This window comes from Anopheles aquasalis, chromosome 3 (assembly GCF_943734665.1).
Source record: "Anopheles aquasalis chromosome 3, idAnoAquaMG_Q_19, whole genome shotgun sequence".
Classification (NCBI taxonomy): domain Eukaryota; kingdom Metazoa; phylum Arthropoda; class Insecta; order Diptera; family Culicidae; genus Anopheles; species Anopheles aquasalis.
The window spans coordinates 63,527,131-63,548,548 of record NC_064878.1 but is presented as its reverse complement, the minus strand read 5'-3'; the positions used below and the strand labels follow the sequence as shown (position 1 = coordinate 63,548,548).

Here is a 21,418-nt window from a genome sequence, read left to right as displayed (position 1 = left end):
ATAAATTTCCAACAAAACAAACTTAAACAGCTGCATCAACATAAAGCCATACAAAAAAAAGGCACCAACAGCATGACGTTGGGAAAGACAAACAGAAAAGAAGGGTGAGAACTCGTACCTAGCTCTCCGTTCCGCTGCAGCATATTGACACCTCATCTCCATCAGCCAGCGAACGTCTTTCATCTGCTGTGCATGCTTTATGCAGCTTATTGACTCGCCTCCAACAGGCTGGTTCGGGAGAGGAGCTTAACTGCATCGCGAAAAGCGCACTCGCACCTCTTCTTCACCACAAAGTCACTGACCGGGCCCAGCTCACGCTAACCACGCTTCTTCCTCCCTGCTAAGCATAAACCAAGAGACGCCCGAAATAACGGTGCACAACAATGAGAAGAGCGCCCGTAAGTACGGTCCGCCATCTCAGAACAATGCGACGCTGCGACGCGGAGGCTCGTCGCTCAAACAGCTCATCATTAGAAACGTAAACATCCCATTGAGGCTGGCAGCAAACGGGTTCGTTCCCCGTTCGTTCCGTGCCGTTCCGGAGCGAACCATTTATCGTGCAACATTGTAAGCGAACAACAAACGAGGAAAATTGCCTTTTCCTGCTCCTGCGTACCCCTTTGGAGAGCATATTTTCTGGTTCAACTCACTTCTCTTCTTGGAGCCCTCCCCACGGGGGACAAATATGTCACAGCCCCTTAATTAATCATGCCAGGAGCTTGGCGAAGGGTGCCGCTTGGACCGCTTTCCGAAGTGCGGCTTGGATTGGATGCAAAACAGCCACGGACCGCACTGGCCGGTATGTGGTCGACAGAGAATCGTTCTGGGCTAGGTCGAGGCCCATTCTGGGCAGTCATTTGTCAATTGAACGTGCGGAAGGTTTTTCGGAGTAAAGCTCGGCTTTTGCCATGCAGAGACCATGTTGGGGTGCGTATTATCTTGGGACACAGGACAGAAGAGCAGCAACCATGGAAGCCATGGGGCTTTAGTGCTACTGATGTTTAGTGGCTATGAGCACGCCACCAGCCCTCCTGATGGTCGACGGCCTTCTTGGAGATTAGCATGGATGGATAGTCCAAGCATCGAGAGGGTGCCCTTTGCTAGCAATTTCGCAGAAGAATATAAAAGCCAAATAGACCAGTAGGCTTGTAGAAATTGAAGGATTATCCGTATGCTTATGGACAGCGTATGTCAAAGTTGTCTAATTAATAATGCAGAATGATGACAAGGGACGCATTCGTAGAACAAGAAGAAGAGTAACATCGGAACTTGAAATTGAAGTACACGTTCTGTAAAGCCACCGAATAAATTGTAGGACAATAGACGAGTAGCTTGCAGCACGCTGAGGGCAATCATGCAATCAAATGCTTACCGAGGCACTGCCTGAGGTGCACCAGATCGTGAATGAGGTTAATGGATGCCTGCATGAGCTTTGTGCTTCCGAAGTTACATTGCATTGCGGTAGGGCAGGCGACTCATGGAATATTGACAAACACTTGGCATGATTGACCGCCAAGAAGCTTACCTTATACGAATGAAAGATTCAACAGTCTGGTAAGTACAGCAGAAGAAGCAACCCGGTATGAATCCTACGGCTACCTGAAAGAAGAAAAGCAAAAGCGATTGTTAGTTCACGATCCAGCGCTACCACCGAACGAATATCCCAAAGGTCCTTGACGAAACCATTCCAAAACTGAAACATAAAAAGGTCGTGCGCGCCTTTCCCAAATGTTTGCCGCTTAACTAGTTGGTCAAACAACGCACACGAGGCGCTTGGTTTCACACAGAGATGCTACAGATTTCTTCGCACAACGAGAAGTGCAGCGGGATCACGAAGCGCGGGATAGTAAAAGTCAGCAGTCATCTACGAATATTTACTTCCACTGTTGACGTGCGGCAACAGATTCAAACTCCACTTCCAAATAACCGTAAAAAAGGGCTTCAGCTTCAGCAGCGCGTTTGTGTGCCGCCTTGCAAGAGGGCGATAAAACAAACACAAAACTTGACCAGCATCCAATTCGGTTTTTTTTTTCATCTGTTTTCTAGCTCACTCGCTCGCGGGACATGCTGGCTGTGCCCGAGCCCTGGAGGGGCTGCTCCCTGCATTGCATTTTCCCGAAAGCATGTTGCGTTCACTTTCACTAAACCGACTGGAGTTGACGTGCTCGACGTTACGAATTAGATTAGAAGATTAAACCTCCCTACAGCACGGCAAAGCATGGTATGTGCAAGTCATGGAGTTTGAGGTTTGATTTTTTTCTTTTTCTATACGAGCATTTCGGTTTCAGCTCGCTGCTCGAAGAAGGCTTCCGGAGCAAATAATCTTTCACATTCACCTAGGCGAGCGCCGTAGCCATTTATCCATTAATAAATCGTTACGCCAGGCTCGTCTGTGCAGCAAATGGTGAAGTCCAGGGAGTCCAGGACCATCCGTTGGCTGGTCTCATGAAATAATCATTAACTTCCCGAGTCGAGTCGAGCGCCGAGTCCTCAATTCGCCATCATCCGAGAGACACGGAGAGCAAAACCGCATCCTCTATGATGGCAGCCCAGTGTCAGTGTCTCGCCACTTTTGCGGCCATTCTTGCAGAAACAGGAGGAATATCGAGGATTATAGAAAACCCGTTCCAATCCCACGGGGTCCGCGGTTGGGACTCTCGGTAGAGATCAGGGCTACAACGACGACCACGAGCACGACGACCAAGGGAAAGCCTTCAGGCTTCTCGGTTTGAGTGTTGGGGAAACCGGATTCTGGTGCAGATTTCCGGGCATCGTCGTTCCGGGCACCGTTCGCGGTCGATCCGAGGACACCCTCTCTATATGAGATCGATTGGCGCGACGATGGCGATGATGATGACGTTGGTGTGGTGGTCGTTGGCCATCTTGAATCGCCCGCTATTGACGTAGGCCATGGTAGACTCGAGGTCCACGAGTTTTCGCCGAGCACAAATCGATCGCACGACGAGCGTCGAGGATAGAACGGGGAAAAAAAACTTCGAAAAGATTCGTTTTTCTGTCCCACTCTCTCCCCGTCTAGAGATTCATCCTTACGCACTAAGTCGAGCGTCGTGCCCTTCAAATGCAGCATTCGCGCGGCGACGCAAAGCTGCGTTGGCGATAAATAAATGAATAGAAAGTTCCAGAAAACCAGATTCCATCGTTGGCGGAGGTCCACGCGCATGGAACGGCCAGCTTTGGGACCGCTTTTCCACCAACTTGGCACGGCCACCAACTTGGCTGGCGGGAGTGCATTGGCGAGCACTTACGCCGATACGTATGCTGCACCAACAATCTCGCAATGGCGAATGGAGAGTGCCGTCCGGTCCGGTGTTTGTTTTAATTCAACCAATGTAGCACACACACAGCATAGCTGCGCTGGCCCACGAGTTCGATCACTTCTCCATCCCATCCCACCAACACCACCCCATGCGCACCACCCGTTTGGTTTTTCTGCTTTGTTTCTATTACTTATCGATCGCGGCCATTTTGCTTTCGTTTTGCGTTTCGTGCCTGCAGTGGAGGAAATGGAGTTTTTCTTTCGGATTTTCTCTCATTTCAGGCTGCTGCTGCTGCTGCTGGTGCTGGTCGAACGCGGTTTTTCCAACCAGCAAGCCACAGACACAGCACACCCTGGCAGCCGAGGAGCCGATTGTCTTTAACGAGACCCTCTCGCGGTCTTCTGCCACTCATCGATGAGTCTGTGGGGGACGGATGGTCGTTTATCGTAGGATTTTCCTTCAACGTACGATGATTAGCGAAACTTTCTTCGCGTAAGTAACGGCACAATGTATGCTCGAGCATCGGGAGGGGAGATTCAGTTGTCTGAAACATTAAATCAAAATCAAATTTGAAATCCAAAATAAATCTCCTTTGATCATTAAATTGGCCAGACAATCGATCATTTTATTCCAATTTATGCTCTAAACAACGCGGACAGGGTGTGCGATTCCATCAGCTAGTACGAAGAAGACACAACACTAGGTCAACGAGGGTAACAAAGAGGGGGCCAAGGGTACACACCGCTTAAGAGACCATGCAACAAGTTCATGGTTAGTTCAAGACGAGACACTTGAACGTGTATGCAGGTATTGGGACCTTGGAACACGACGTCCAACTTCAACATCAGTTTCGTCAACAAAGTTGAAGTGTCCAAGGCGATACAGCTAATGTGATTTAGGATGTACTCATGTCTCCCAGAATCATAAACTGACAACTCCTTCATGCCTTTCAGGAGCTAAACTCAGACGAAAGTCATCATCATCATGATCATCATCACTGGGCTGTTTTGTACCTTCATCAGTGTCAGAGAGAAGATGTACGACTGCATCGCGTCTTGCAGTCTTCCTTTTTTGTTCTGATGTGATCAACCAATCCTATCTCTCTTCTGTTCCACTAAGCGTTGTTCGTGTGCAGCCTATTACCCCTCCCTCACCCGTTCTTGCACATCAGCCACTCTGCACCATCGTGACGAACCGTTCCGTTCCGTACCGTGGAGCGCCGGGTTTCGGGTGGAGCGACATTTGATTTGCATAATTTCCAACCCAACCCAAGTAATGGTTTCGAAACATGCCACGGCGACTGCACGACCGAACCGAAAACGGCCACCGCGAACTGACGAAACGATGAAGAGACCCCGCATGTTCTCGAGCAAAGCCGGCCACACGTCTCGTCGGTGAATCGTGCGCGGTCTTACAACAGCAACAGCGAGCAAGAACGTCGTGCACAACTACATGCCATGTCTTTGGTCGGATTCGTACAGAGAGAAACAACCGATCGGTGCAGCTCCATTGCTGGCTGGTAGAAGGAAGTACAAGGACCAGAACAGACCCGATATTAATGAATCAAAACGGGCGAAACTTGGATGCTTACAAGTTGTAGCAATGCACGAGCGCCACGTTCAAGCCCCGCTCTGCAGTATCGCCTCGCGGAATGTAAATCGTAACGATAATGATGATGTTACCCTGCGGTGCGTGCGTTTGCTCTGCGAATCTGCATCGCGGAATCGATCGCAAAACTGCAGTAGCAACGATGCTTAATAAGCATAATTCGACCCTTCCCGGGATCGGTCGATTATGGAGTATTTACCTTTTCGAATTGTTATCGACTTGCCTTTTTTTTGGGGGGGAAGCTGGAATTGATCAAAATTCGGAAATTCATCCGGGAGAAAAACCTTCTCGGGGCTTTCGTGCACCCACCGGATGGCCAGAAAAGGAGGAAATGTCTGCAAATTACCCCAAAACCCGACCCAATGGATGAATGATCAGCGATCTCGCAACACGCAATCACGCAGCCATTGGTTGGCCTCATTTTCCCCCCGTTTTTCATGCCTCGGTCTGGTCTGGTCTGGCCTGGTCAGGTGTTAAACACCGATTCACCATCCCGATCCAGGGGCCGCCTACCCTCCATATGCCATTCACGTGGGATAGGAAAGCGAACGAACAACAGCCAACGAAATTTGTGGAATATTTGCCAAAAAATTATGCAAATTTGCTTCTTAATGTTCGCAATGATCCGACAGCAGCAGCATCTTCCTCTTCACAACCTCTTCCCAAGAACGGATTGATCGTCCAGAGTTGGTGGAGATGCGTGCCAAAAGCTCATTATGTACGCGAAGCAATAATTGGATGGGAAGAACCACGCTAGCTGGCTAGCCGCTGTTGCTCCGTTCTAGGCTGGATCTGCTGGGAAAGTGGCAAACGAGCGGACCCACTAATTGGACCAAGGTTCTATTGAGTTGTGGTCTTTATGTTTTGTTTTTCGGTGAAAATGATTTTAATGGCAAGAACAATGAATGAATTTGGATTGGGATTCCTCCACTTTGGGGATTAGAAGTCTGTCAAGCAGGTCTCCACCAATAAAAAGGGGCAGCTTTCAAGGTTTTCTCAGACTATGCCACACGATTTATGCTGCCCAAGATACCGTTATGTGCTGCAGGTCAGTTGCCACCGTCTACAGAAGCGACAGTTCGCTCCTTTCGCACAGTCTGACTCGAGAAAGTAACCACGATCGAGGTTCGTGATGATGGTGCGAATGATGGACGACGTTGGCAACGAAAATTTCGCCCAAAACATCGCCCTACGATGGTGAAACGTCGTCGTCGTCGATGGAATCGAGGAAGTACATCGAATTTCGAGGACGTTTGGAATACGAAGTGCACGGCCAACAAACCGCACCGCGGTTGTCGTTCACGTGATGCCCGGGGGAACCAGTTTCAAGCCAAGAGAGAGAGAGCGCGAGAGAGAGAGTCCACCGTGACATCCGCGAGTGCGGGTGGTGTGCCTTAACGAAGTCAAAAATGGCCACGACCGACGATAGCCCTCGCTCTGAATCCTTCGTCTGCGACTCAACGACGGCGGTGAGCTGTGGCGGTGTGAACAAGGAGGTCAAGGAGATCCAGCACCATATAGAACCGACCATTCGCTCGGATCGCGAGCGAGCCTGGATCCTGAGCCTCGCATACTTTCGGGTTCCACCGCCGCGGTCGCGATTGTGGTGGCGAAGGGAATGGACAGGCCCACGGACAGGGAAGCAGAAAACGCATCGCGACCACGGCACGGCACGGCACGGCACGGCACAGATGGTGGCGGCGAAATGTGAGTCACGATTTTTGCTTTCGAAAATCCGTCATCGTCGCCCACCAACCAAATCGATCGTGATCTTGTGACCGGCGAGCGCACGGAGCGGACGTAAAAGAGAAGGGAACCGCGCACTCTCGGAGTCGCAACAACTGGCGGGCGGGATCGATCCGATTTTCGATGTTTCCGAGGTAGCACTTGGCGGACGGGTGAGCTGTTTCTAAGCCCCAAGTGAAGGTGTCAATTGAAGTGAATTTGATGCGCAAACCCAACGGCCGGTGGCTGCGAGTGTTCCGCGTTCGCGAGCGGCGACCTACTCTCACCTTCTCAAAACGTTCACCCTCTCTGAGTGAGTCTGGTGCTTTGAAATCGGTCATATAATTAACACCACCAGTCGCCACCATCATCCAGACAGACAGACTCTGAGGTGACTTGAGATGGCCTCGTCGCCGTCGAGCGAACGATCCGGTGTGACCTCGCGGTGTCGAATCCGCGTGCACGCGCGAGTGCTTCGTAACCGGAACCGCCACCATGTCGGTGTGCGACATGATCGATTTCCGAGCGAATGGGAGCGTGTCGCGCTTCCAACTGTTGCAACAGTTCCTCGTCACCTTTTTCTCAACAAATCGGCGCAATAGAATATCCGCTGGAAGAGCAGAGAGGGAGAGACAACGAACGTAATTGAAGGCCATAGGAAACCCCTTAAATCAACCGCTCAAGTGCCTGGCAAATGAACACCATTCTTCCTGAGTTACTGAGCAGTCTTGAATCAAGCACTTGAAGACGGAGACCGGAAGCAAATTTGCTTTTACGGCATTCTAAGTCAAAAACAGATTACAAATTATTAATGATCATCATTTGCAATTACATGCCGTTCGCATAGAGCCTCCTCCAACGCAACAACAAAAAGTGTGAGGACAGAGAGGAGCAGCACCCTTCCGGCGACAAGGACATGCAGCGATAGGGATGCTACCCGACGGTGGTAATCAGTCAAGCGGTCGGAAGTCCACCAGCCACCACCGGTTTCCGGCTTTCACAGACTTCACATCATTAGCAAAGGATTGTGGGCCCCGTAGGCTCCGTCCTCCTCCGGTGAATGGTGAATTTTGTTCTTGGAAAGGAAAAACCATGTTTGTCTAGCTCCCAAGTGAAAAAAAAACACCATGGCTGAAAGATGATGACCGCGTGGCAATCTCATAAATATAAAACACCATTACGGGATGAAAAATGACTCCCAAGCTTTTTGGCCTGTGGATCTCGGTTTTTTCCCTAGCCACAGACTCTCCCCTTCAATCGTATCTAATGCGTCACGAGAAGAAGAAGAAGAAGGAGGAGAAGGAGGACTTATAAGTGACTATTTGACTTGCGACTGCCTTGCTTTTGAAACCGATTAATTGTGTGCCAAGTAGACCTCTTCTTAAAAATGAAATTCATCAAAAGAAAGTCATTTCGGTGCAAAAACATAAATCAACTGGAAATGTGTCTTCCTTGCAATACTCACACATAACATTCAGTTTATCTCCAAAGATAAATAAACAAACACCTGGGCATCGTTGGCTGAAATGATAAGCGGCCTCACGAGATGCAGCAACGAATTGGCCCCCAGGGGCAAAAGAAAATTGAATCATGAATGATTCAAACTCGCCCATCACTAGCATTCGCATGTTTGAGCCAGTGCAGTGCGTGTCAGCATAAAATTTACTTTCAATTGCAGCGTGAAACAAGGTGTAAAATGCAGAAATTGCAATCACACCCCCCAACGAAGGGTGAGTACCATCTCGGATTGCGTGTGCTTGCATCTCCGGTGCTTGCATATCGTTAGAGGCTGCGCAGAGGGCTGTGCTCTGATTGAATTGTATTAATATCATTAGCAAACCTCGGCCACAGCCGGCTCTTACATCCGCCCTGGCGAGAACCCACACCCCCTTAGAGAGTTCACTCTGTTTGTTCCCCGTTGCCGGGCCGTTTATGCAATCTGGTTATGTGCGGTGCGAGGAGCCGGAGCCTAACAATAGCTATCATGATCCGCTCTAGCACCGGCGAGTTGGTGCAAAATGTCGGCGAGCTCTACGCCAACGAACGTTGCTACAGACTCCACCTAGCACCAGGCGATCGCAACGATCGAGAGAGCCTTTTCAATGGAAATCACCATCCTCGGTGCTGTGTCTATGCTAAGCCATCGATATCGTAACAATTCGGTCGACAGAAAGATGCAATCATGGCTTGGCGCTGCAGGAAAAAAACCGGCGGGCCCACGAGGAGGCCGGCGATCCGCACGATTGTTTCATGCTTTATGCTGGCGCTCCTTTGAAGAGCATGGCAAGGAAGCGCTCGATTGGTGGCGGTGGTGGCCGAGCTCGTGCAGAAACTCGTTTATTATTCCGATGGAAAATGGTTGCAAATGGCAGGCCGCGAGTGCGAGGCTGCATAAACGGCCACAAACCCCGTCTTTCCATGCAATGAGAAGCGAGCGAACGATGGCGAGATTAGGATTAGCATAGCCTGCAGCTTGCAGCACCAGCATCACCACCTGTCACGGGGCTGAAATGTTGGTCTGGCTGCTGTTGGCAACACCTTGGGCCCCGTGTGAGGAGATGCCAATGGCAAAAAGGGTTGATGCTGTGTGCTGTCGGGCCTCCCCGGCAGCGGATGCCTCCTGATCGGAATCTGATCCATTCGTTTAGCTCGCGCTACAGCATCCAATTAGAAGCTAATTAATCCGAACGTACCGTACCGTACTGCTGCAATTGGCCAGGGGTTTTGTAACTAATACTTAACGCTAGTCTATGGTGGACGGAAATGCACACGGAAAAGTGGAAGAAAAAAATATGTCTCTTCCTTCCAGAAAACTGTTCCGCAGGGCTAATCATGAGAAGGGAAAGCTCCAGAAAGAAATTGTTTTCAATTTTCGAGCACCCTCCTGCTCATTACTATTTGATAAGAAACCTCTTCGTACTCCACGAACCTCCGTAACAACGATTTCTTTCCATTTCATTGAAGGCAAATGTATGATTCCCGGCCCTTTATTTTTTTGGTTGATGATAAATCACACCAGATGACGATGAATGGAACTTTCTTTTTTCGGTTACCTGCCACCCCCCCATGGTGGATTATGAAAAAGTGCATCGGTGTGTGCCATAATAAACGGCATCCACCGCAACCGCCATGACAACCGGCCCGTAATAGTTATCTCCTGTAACCGATCAACATAAAAACAACACAAACAACGAACCGGAGAGCAGAGGGCACGCGATCAAAAAACTGTTCCAACGAGCACGATCTTTTGCTCGCGGCAGTTCGGAAGCGTCGGTGGAATCGGTGGCAATCGCATAACAATCAGAACGTGGTGAGCGTTGCGTAAGCCACTCTTCGGGGCGAATAAATCTCGGAATTATTATTAAAACAAACGAGTCAGCCCGTCAGCCTGTCGGCCAAAAAACCAACAAAGAAAACAAGGAAAACGCGCGATCGCGGTGCGCACGCGCTCTGATCGCAGATTCGCGCACCCGAAACAATCGAGAAATTATCTAATTCAATTATGAGAAATCTGGCTGCCGTTGGTGGTTCCGGATTGTTTGTCGGGGATGATGGATTTCAGATTACGCATCGTTGACGGCAAGGTTATCGCGGTGGTGCGCTGTGGCCAAATTTTTTTTCCGTGTCAAATTATGTAGTCAATCAGGGGGGTGTGTATGTGTGCGCGGTCGTCAGCAAAAAGGGGTGCCCCTTGGTGGTGGCATAGACGCCCCCCCCCCCCCCCCCCCCCGAAGCATAACGTATCTGATATCTGATGCCAGGGTAATCAGTGCGGTGATACGCGGTGGTGGCCCAGATTTCTGCCTTGGAAGGCGTTTGAAAGCCGCATGAGTAGCATCTGCTCTATGAAGCTTATTACCTTTTGCCCCTTTCAATAAGGCATCTCGTGCGTACTTTCGGCGTTGAATTTACACAACAAAGGCTACAGGTCGTTATGCAAATCGAAGTCGATCGTGTAACTACAGCGTCACGATCTGTTCAATTTGATGCGGTTCAGAAGCAAAAAACGAAGCTAGTACATTATTTTAGACATTGTAAGCTGATGGCATCATATTTAGGTTATGTTTGCACCATTTTATATGCAAATGGCTGGTTGTTTGGTAATCGTTGATTAATTCAACCCATGATCCATCGCTTTTAGCTACTAGATTATTAAATATCTTTAACTATAAAACCTATTATCAATTTCTGTAGTTTGTTGCCAGTAAATTTAGTAAAAAATCAATCCCAATTTCATGTTTCGTCGACAACCGTTTAACCCGATAAGCCAACATTGGAATGTCACCAGCATAGATACAGAATTGAAACCGTTGGAACCTCAAACACATCCGCAACACCTGGCCAAGGTCTTGCCGGGTCGCACAGAACATTCAGCAACATTCCATCAAATAGCTACCTCAAGCCACAACGTTCACTTCGTGGCTTCGAAAAACCATCATGGGCCCATCCTTGATCACCGAGAACGACAACTCGGTTTGGCAGAAACCTTCTCTTGCTCGCTGCTACCGAGGAGAGCGTTAATGCGGGTTCGTCGCTTAAGTCGTGGTGGGCGTTCCAGTCACCACGATCGATCGCACGGCCACACCTGCACAATCTTTCCGTTCGTTTCTATCGAGCTCTAGCGATCTAGGAACGTCTTATTGGATTGCAAAAAAGAGCTTTTGAGTCAAAAATAGCGAATTTTAAATGGTTTTTCTGTTCCACTTCTTCTGTTACTGATGAATGATTAGAAGATAGAGTATGAAATGAAATTTAATGTAAATTTAATCGCAAAATTCACGTTTTCGTGCAAATGCTCGATCGCATTTCTTAACTCTTCCCCAACAATTATCACGATCACGATATGATCGCGAAATCAATCGAACTCGCGCGCTAATCCAGATTGGAAAACTAGCTCGCACTGCCGGATGTGCATACCTCGTCCCCGGAAAGGCCTTAAAACGAAACTTTCCCCACTGGCCACACTCTGGGGGGGGGTGCTGGGTGCCTAGGCCAATTGTTTATCTTGGCCAAAAACTTAATTAACAACCCGCGTGCAACCGGCGAACGCGAACGGCGCGAAACAGTGCGCGTCACCTCACGCGGAATTCGCTAAAAAGCTCCACAGCGTGCATGCGGATCCGTGGATCACTCCAAAAAATCGACGCCATTGGCCACCAATCGATCGAGGCCAGCCAGCATAGCGAGTGAAAAGAGTCCGCCAACTTATCGTCTACCATTCCACCAGCAGCGAGCATAAGATAGCGACGATCGATGCGTCGTCCTAGCGGCGTGATCGTACGTGGGACACGCACACCGCACATCGGCAGACGCAAAGAAGAGTGAAGAAAGTGTTCATAAATGGCCACACCGGCTGCATACCAAAAGGGCAGATCAAACGAACGAACGCACCAACCGGCCGGCCGGCTCACAACCATATTGGGTGCTGATGTCTCGGTACGCGCGCGATCCCGTCTAGGGTTCGATGATTTAAAAGGTGCGATGCCACAACGGAGGGAGAGAACGTCACCACGCCAGAGGTCTGGGACTGGGGGCCTGGTTCGTTTGCGCTTTTCACCGGAACCATTTGACCTGAATAAGGTGGCCGCTTGCGCGAGTGTTGGTGTCGATACACCGATCGAACTCCGTTCTTCACGTTCGCGTGGAAAGTAGCCCCCTTCGCTGGCCAAGATAACGTGCGATGCGTTCGCCTGACGGATTGCGGTCCGTCCGGCTGTCGAGAGAACCACCACGAACCACGGAACGGACGAGATGAATGGCCGCAACGGCTTGAGCATGAGCTTGGGTGAAAGAGGAGCAAACGAAAAGCTCGTCGCACGACCACACGCACACGCGGTTTGTCTGCATGCGTGCGCGTATGTTGCGGACGAAGACGATCGCGCGCGCGCGCGCATCGATCCATCTTCGTGCGTGGACAGGAAAAACTGGATTTCCGATGGCGAGTTTATGCGTTTTCCCTCCATTTTTTAACGGTACACAGGGCTGCACACACATCGCGGTCCGGTGTGCATTTCGATGCGTGAACGAAGGAATGTGAGAGGAATCGCCTCGCGACGCATCACCAAGACGTGCCGACGGTGACGGATTGGAAGGTGTCATAAATGGCCTTGCCTCGGTTCAAAAACATCGCGCAAGCTGACAATCGATTCCATTTGTTCGATCGAGGAAGGTTAAGAGCACGAGGAGCGTCACCGAACTCGAACGAACCTGGAGCTCCTTGACATGTTGCCTAATCCTCAAAGGTTACGACTGCGAGGTTTAAAGTGTTTGCGAGTCACCGAACTGGCGTAATATGGTGACTGCGATCGCATTCGCGACTGCAACCATAACTCAATTTATTGCCCCCCCAAAATAAGGAAATGAAGTGGCCAAAGATTGTGGCCAGCTTGCCAGGTAGAATGTTTGTCGCGTAGTGCGAGTACTATAAACCATTCCATTCTCCCGGACACGGACAGTTCAAAGGCAAGCCGCCATTTGTCGCGCCTTTTTTTTATTTTCGGTTTAAAACACAGAAATGCAGCCAACGTTACGGATGATTACATCGATCGAACGATGTTGGATGATCATTTCAAACCTCAAAAAACCGCGATCTTTCTCTCAGTCACAGTGCGCATTGCATCATAGAAATTATGCCAAAAATCTGCGCCAACAACCGCACCGCGATTGTCACTCGACTGGCGTCTTGACTTCCTACTTCTCACTGCCATTCGCGCACAATGCGCTCCGCCCTCGTACCATCGACAGACGATGCATATTTACGAACAGAGATCAACTCACTCAATTTAAGATGCTCCAAAATCGGTAAACGCCTCTCTGGAACCTCCATCTCGAGGTTGCTCTCTGTTATAGCTTCATCACAATCGACGCATCGACGCGAAGTAGAAAGCTGACGTGAACGCACGAGTTATGCTGAGAAGCAACAGAGCATAAAACAAGAGGCTCAAATCGGCTCATGAGCTCATTGTTTTGCTCTGGATTCAGCATCAGCCCCGGCCACCACCTCGGGAAGCGTGATGCTTCTCTCCGCCCTCTCTCTCTCTCCGATTCTGGTCCTCCTTGTTTGTTGGCATTTTCCGGAACTGAAGCAACGGAAGGGCACATCACAGCAACAACAACCGACACTAACGACACTTGCACCCGCTCGTGACCTTTTGATGAGCAACCCGCCACCCCCTCCGTTCGGTCAAAGGGTTTTTTTCGGCGAGGACCCCCGTTACAATGCTTCATTAGAGCTCGGAAAATCGTTTCACATCTGCCTTTCATATTGTAAACAAATGGACATAAAAAAAAACCCACCGGAGACGATGGTCACCGCTTCTCCGTTACATCAAGCCCACCGGAGCCAACCCCCAGAGGTGCAGCACACACAAAGGCACAATGGTAGGGCACTGGCGAGCGATCCAATGCCGCAGCACAGTCCCGGACTGATTTCATCGCTTTTGCGAGCGGGTCATCCCCCCCTGGGGGTTCGTGATCTCGTGTCGCGTTCGACAAGGGAACGATCGCGCTATGTAACGCGCAGCATAAACACTGGAACGAGACATTTGCCGGCATCGTTTCGCTTCGATCGATCGTTCTCACGCCCGCAACCCCCGCAGGTTTCGTGTGCCCGGTCTCTTTGTTTTGGGCTATGCTGCACTTCCGCCCTGAAATGAGATCGCTCTATAATGGCGGGATGGGGGAGGATGTTGTAACATAACGCCTGCCCGCCCGCCCGTCCACCCGTCCACCCGCCCATTCATTTCTCTTTTCTTCTCGCATCCTCATCCACCAGATGCCATTTAGTAGAATTCACTTTCTAATTGCATTTGCGTTTTGCATTAATGTTTTTACCATATTTCTTCGTACTTCCTCCCTCCGTCTCAATGAATACCTCAACCTCTCATACCGGAAGCTTCCCAAGACTTCCATTGGCGTGCGTGCGGGCGCGCGCAAATACACCAACATTACGCATCACAAATACCATCAGCCAATGGTTTTCGTTCACTTTTCGCACAAAAATCCGACACCCAAGGGATGCCACAACACTTATGCACCAGCCGCCTCCTCTATCGGTTAGCATTACCTTTGCTCATAAGACCCCAGGAAGGGGGAAAGGGGAATTTTTCATTTCCCAAATTTCAATACTTTCCCGGTGCGATGGCAATTTTAGAGTGGTTATGGTATTCGTAACGAGCTGGCCAACCACTCCAGCCAAGCTGGGTGGTCCGATGGTAGCCATTGACGGATGGCTTCAATAAGCAATTTTGTGTTGACGAAAATTGGAAAACTTTTCACTCGGAGGAAAGGTTTTTCTCCAAAAATGTTGCGCCACTCGCCACAGCGAGACTTTGCTGACTAGCGCTGGTTTTGAGCATCTCGAAGAAGTGTCCTGTGAGTCCTGTGAGTCCTGTGAGTCTGGACACAAAAAGCAACAGCTCCGGGAGTGGTACTATTGTTGGAAGACTGATTGAAACATCTCCAAATGTTACAAACTCTCCGACTCCCCCCAACAAACAATCTCAACTCCAACTACGATACCCCCTTGAGAGAGCGAGAACCCTTCTTCAAGGCTCTGATTCGATTTTCTACCAGACGGACAGCACCAAAGAAGGGATTTAAAAATGGAAAAAAAACCCAACTTTGTCGTAGCCACAGTTTTTTTGCGAACGAACGAAAGTTGCCAATAGGGCATAATCGATTGCCACGAATTCGAGCGAATCGCTTGGTCCCTACATTGTGGATAAGGTTAGTGTAAGTCACGCCGAGAATCCTGGGCGGACGCGCTCGAAACGTAAATCACATACACATGCCAGGCTGACTCAACTGAAGGTACGCTCCCCCACTCTCCGCTTGGCACATATTTAACAAGCTGGACACTTCTTTTATCGCTGAGAAGTCGCGAGAAAATCCCCCCCCTCGAAAAATGCCAAAGGCTAACGTCGAACAAACTTTTCTGCAACAAACTGCTGCGGCTGCATCGTACAGCAGTCTAGGCCGGTGGCTACGAGCTTCGCAAAGTCCGTTTCCACCTACTTACAGGCCAGACGGACTACAGGAGGCCAGGATCGAACGATCGACTTCTTTGTGCCGAGCGCCGACTCAAGTTTTCGTCCATTGGCGAGAAGGTACGGCACACTTCATTTCGTCCACTTGCGCCTCCTGCCGACTCAACCGTTTCCACACTCTGCCTAACGTCGTTTGCGGCAAGTCACCATCGGCAAGATGGTGGGCGACTCCCTGGGCGGCTGGAGCAGACCACACCGACGAACCGTTCGAACCAGTTAACCACTTTAGGAAATATGACTTTCAATTAAATGTTGTTTATTGCAATAGGGACGGTGTGTCGGTGGGACAACCATTCGGTCTCGGTCTCGCGAGTCCCATTCGATCAAATGGCGAAAGCAGAAAATGCAACACCTTGAGCACGCGAGCTAAGCGACCAACCAACAAGTTTTCTGGCGGCGCTGTAATCTGTAGACTGTAGGTAACATTTTACCTACATTTTATCGATTTCGTGCATTAGAAGGCTTGTGGATACTACTGCCGGTACGATTTTTAGGTATACATTCAAAGAACTATTCAACAATATTCGGTTTTCTTTTTATAAAATGAATTTCAAATGGATAAAGGATCCGATAAAGTTAAAATAGTTACATCACTGTAGGAATTATTGTAAAAGCAATGCTTTTCGCGATGCAAAGCCGACCCGGAATCGATTTTACCTCTTTGTTGGAGTGTCAGTTGAGTCCGGAATAACCCCACAAAAATATATGGACCACCCACTATCCATTTTTCATCTTCGAAAACCCCTCGACAACACTGCCGCACAAAAGCCTGATTCCTGTGCGGTTCTTATCGTACGGTATATGCACCGCTGCTGGTAACCACAAAGTATTTTATCCACTTTGCCCCCACTATCGGCCGCCTTTCGAGGCTACGATTCACGATTTTTACCATTCCAAAAAGGGGACGGAGGGGATGCATTTTTCGTGTTGCCCTTTTACTGGCACTGTAGCACCGTTTTTTTATGCGGCCGAGCTTATCGCTTACTTCGCTCGGTGCTGCTGGTCCATTTGCCATTAACCTGCCCTGCCCCTGACTGAGCACCGCCATCAAATCGGTCCCCCGGCGTTTTAAGCTGGGTCAACTGAGAGGCCTCCAAAACTTTGTCACGAATTCCATGATCGGTGTCGTCGTGCTCGTGGCAATTCGGGGGTAAGGTCAAAATGGACCAGTGCACGCTCGACAGAACGTTTGCTGCTGTTGCTGCTTAGTAGGTTAAATCACGGGGAAAGAATCCGTGTACAACGGTAAACGGTTTGCTGTCACCAGCGATGTCCGCTGGTGAGCGAGTGTCGTTGCGAAACCATTTTCGTCATTTTAGGCCAGCGTCAGTGTCGTGGCGAAATGGCCAAGCACAGAGAGAGAGAGAGAAAGAGAAGGTAGAGAACGCACGACGGAACGAGCGATTCAAACTAGCACAAGACACCGTTCTCATAACAATGTGCAATGTGGATGTGCGCCATCATTTCGCTGAAAAGCGACGGCGGACAATTCTGCAAAACGCCAACACCACGCCACGACCACGACAAGATGCTCCCGGTCACGTATTTCAGGTTAACCCAGGGCGGACCATGAACCATCGCAAGAACTACTCGCCGGCGAGGTGTTTGGGACGATGCGTTGTTGTGTTCACGATTAATTGTCGACGACCCTGCCGTTCTACGACCATTCGCGCACGACCGCAAACGCCCCGAAACGAAACGAGGTGGAAAATTATGGAGGTGAAAAACAGTAGCACCAGGCCAGCTGCTCCTTCGTATCGGCGCGCCACAATGGAAAGGAGCTTTTTTTTCTTCTCGATTGGAAAAAAAACCAGAGCGTAGAGGAGGTGCTGCTGCTGGTTGATGTTTCTTGTGTGCCGCTCCTGCTCCAAACGAGGAATTCATTGAAAATACACACTCAGACCGTGCGCCGCGGCCACGAGTCGTTCGACCACCATTCCCATGAGAGAAGGGAGTTGAACGAACTCCTCGATTGTGATGGTGTGCCAGGGCGAGGTGTGCTCATTAATGTGATAAGAGGGTGTGTGGTGTGGAGTGGTTAAAGCCAATACGTGGCAGCATAATTATTGCAAAATCTACACCGCAACAAACCGCAAATGATTCTTGGGTTCGGAGCCCTTCAAAGCGTAACCCCACCAATGGGGATGTGTGGCTTCGCATCATGGCGTTGTGGTTGGATCAAGGGCGGCTCAGCAGAAGAACTTTTGGTAACATGAGAATCTTTACACGCATAAGAGCCAGGTGGTATTATGGTCAATTTGTGAATAACAGTTGGTTAATCAACAAATCATCTCAAGACCAACTAACAATTAATAAAACTAGAAACAGTCTTTCAAAAGAAATATAAATAGAGAAGAAAACTGACACAAAAAGTGCCCCAAACCATAGACCTTTAGGTTCTTTTGTAACGGTAAATGTTGAAACTGACTCAATTTAAGGTCCCAAGAACACAAGAATCATCATGCAGCGTGCTCTCCGAACCGAACAGAAACGCGCAGCACCTGAATGGTAGCAGCAACTTTCCCACCGAAAAGCGAAACAGAATAAAAGACGTAAAAGTCTCCCCTTAAACCATGCTGCTGCTCCTCCTTTTATGGGCTGTATCAGGCCGCCCCAAAGGAAGCACCCCCTGGACGCGCGGTACCTTTCTTAATTTCTCCACGACAGTTCGCGGTTTGCATTAATGAAATTTCGTTCTCGCCTTCTTCACTTACCTCAGGCCGTTCCCGGGAGCTTTTGGTTCGATCTCTCCGGAGCTACCGGAGGGTGACTTATTCCTCCGTAAACTCGGTTCTGTTCCGTTTCGTTCGTTCGTTCTTTGCGATGCGGTTCGTCGTCTGTTCCTCCTTTTTGGGTGGGCTTTAATTCCTTCTTTTGCGTACACTCTCTCCCTCTCACACTCACTCTATTCCATCAACCGTGGCACCGGGAATAATCCGCCCAGACCAGAGTGTGGTGCATATGGATCTTCCTTTTTTTCGCTTGTAGCCGGTTCGCCGGTTGGCCCCTTTCTCGTTCAGCACCAGTGACTTCCGGCTGAGGTGCTGAGGTGCTGGTATTGGCCTCGGAAAGGCTCGAAGCAAGCACGCAGCACACGCGTGTCGTCGTCGTCGTCGACCGGTTCTTTAGCACCTTGGCCACAGTGTGTACGTGTGCGTTGGAGCCTGTTTTTACTGGTTTTTTTAATGCACGGAGACGGCAAAGAAGCAGAAACACTTGGCCCCCTTTTTCGACCGACACTCACAAGCACTTTCTTCTGGGGATCACCAGAGAAAAACACAATTTTATGTATTTTTATGTTGCCAACAATTAATTTCACTCCCAAACACACTCACTTTCAGCTTGTTGGTTTCATTTGTTTCATTCTTTGCGTTTACACTTCTTCAACAACCACGGGACCAACCCACAAGACAACGAATGTCGAAAAACTAACCACTCAACGCTACATCCACTGTGTACTTGGATTTAAATTTTCATTTTACCAATGAAGTTCCCATGGGAACCGATGAAGCCACTGAAGCACCTCAACTCCTGATCTCACCTCAACTTCACTCACTGACATTCAAACTGACCACGCTGGATTCTGCTAAAGATAATAAAAATTGATAACAAAAAAATTTTGCAAAACGCAATGCGTCACCCAATCTCCACCTAACACAATGCAACCCCGCATTCCGCCTGGAACTTGATCACGCTTCAAGTCATCACCAGTTCTCCCGGTCCCCTTTTCAGGCAAAGAACGCAGTGAACATGATGGTGCGTACGCACGTGAGAAACGAGGAGTGTTTTGTAGCGAGGGCCCGCGCAAGGGGGAACGCGATAGAGAAAGGCACAATTTTACGCAACTTTCGCCCGTTTTGCGTACGCGGCCATCGCGCGCGCGGAGATTGGACGGACGGATTTCGACGTTTCGTTCGTTTCCCCGCGCTGGCCCCGTGAGCTCCACTCCAGCCTCGGACGCCAATCGGCCAACGCTAGCAGCGTGTTCGCGCACATCCACACCCTATCGCTCTCGCACGGTACACAGGCGGGCGAGGCGCGTTTGGGCGCAAAAACGCTTTCACTTCACTTTGCGGTCGCGTACCGCGTGTCTCTTCAGCCCTCGCTCTGTACCCACCAGCGTCCCGTCTCGGTGTCAGTGCTGTGCAAAAGTTGTTGAATTTGACTTTGGTTGTTTTTACTTTCGGCCTCACAGAAACCGCGTCCGTTGATTATGGTCTGAGCGCTTCTCTGCTAGCCAGGAGATGCCTTGTTTGGCTGCATTCTAGCCAAGCAAAAACACGTAAAGTAAGCAGCCTCCCCGCTTTCGGTGGGGCTGAAAGTGAGGAGACCACCTGCTGCGAGAGTTCTTTGAGTGGTAGTTTGGGGGTGATGCAGCGCAAATGAGGTTATGGCAAAGTGTTTACTCTCGAGATTATCTCGAGGGAGCCAGCAGCACTGGCTAATGGAGGAGAGGATGGTTTTAATAGGTTTTCGGTTCGGTAGCTCCCTCCCCGATCCTCTTTTAGATGATGAGTAATCCTGGCAGTAAACCTGTGACGAGAGTTTACTTTTCACTTTAAGAACTTCACGGACAGCACTCCGGGACGTGCGATGCTAGTAGTTCACTGATTGCAGACATCTTTTTCTACGTCAAAAACACACAACACACAGCTTGTCTGTCGTTAACCATCTCTTCTTGCACGAGAAAAGTTGCAACAAAATATTGGAGACTAACGCAGCAGCAGAATCACACCGACGACGGGAACTTCCTCTGTTTAGGTCCATAAACGCCATCCTTACCACCGTAACTAGGGCAGTACCGGGTGCACTTTAAAGCTGTACACTGGACGAGGGATCCCGTTAGGTTGGACCCCAGAACATACACTTTACGGCAGACCTCAAGTCGATCCAATTATTAGCGATTCTGTGGTCACACCAACCCACGGGGGGCACTAGGGTCATCTTATTTTCTTCGTCTTCTTTTTTCACTCCATCCTGTTCTTCCGTCTGTTTGCACAGCAATTTTCACTCGAACCCTAGAAGGGTTCGTCGTTTGTGAGCTCCCCCACGCCTGTCTTCCTCTCTTCTCACTGTCGCGAGGGGATGAAAGTCAGAATTCGAATGATCCACGAGGAGGAAGCCGCAAGACCGCTGATCAGGTGACACAGAAACTTCGGGACACCCCAGAACGGACAAAAACAACAACACATACAAGCACGGTTGACGAAAAACCTAATGGGAAAGCCATGATTGCCGCTTTATGGTGGTGCTAATCGAGGGTGTTAATTCGGACGTCTGGAGAAGATATAGTGCGGAGGTTCTTCTCGAACTTCTCCAAGTCATCCAAGAGTGAGTTAAAACAAACGCGCAGACTCACACACTAGCACAAGCCAGGCCACAGCGGCAGACACACAGGGAAAAAAGTAGGTTTTCGAACGACACCACGAACAACAACAGCAGCAAAAACAACAACAACAAAGAAAGATGGGAAAAAGGGGTTCACGCAAGCGCCCGCGACGTGAACTGACCAGAGCGACGGCCGACTAGCGAATGGGGATCGCTCGATGGGGACGGGGTGGCCCTCGCTCTCGGTTCGGTTCGTCAACTTTCCCGCGGGGAGCTTTCTGCTGCAACCGCGAACGGGTTTTCGTGAGCCTTCGGATGCATAGCCATCGGACACACACCACAACAACTCTACAAGCAGCGTGCGTACGAGCAGAGATCGGTGGCTCCACGGTGATCTGCTCCATCGCGGCTTAAGCCTTTTGAGTCTCGGTT

At 49.8% G+C, this 21,418-nt stretch overlaps 1 protein-coding gene across 2 annotated transcripts in view; it reads right to left on the bottom strand.

Annotated features, from left to right (window-relative positions):
- LOC126577515 (uncharacterized) overlaps nt 1-21,159 on the bottom strand; it is a 90,626-nt gene extending 69,467 nt beyond the window's left edge. Inside the window, exons 1-3 of one of the 2 annotated variants that reach the window (XM_050239187.1) lie at nt 21,018-21,159; nt 18,373-19,241; nt 1,526-1,599 (exon numbers count right to left, since the gene is read on the bottom strand). The gene's annotated coding sequence lies outside the window, so the exon portion shown is untranslated. Of the gene's footprint in view, nt 1-1,525; nt 1,600-18,372; nt 19,245-21,017 lie in introns of both variants that reach the window. The other variant, XM_050239188.1, reaches the window with a different exon arrangement.
- Nucleotides 21,160-21,418: the final 259 nt, after the last annotated feature.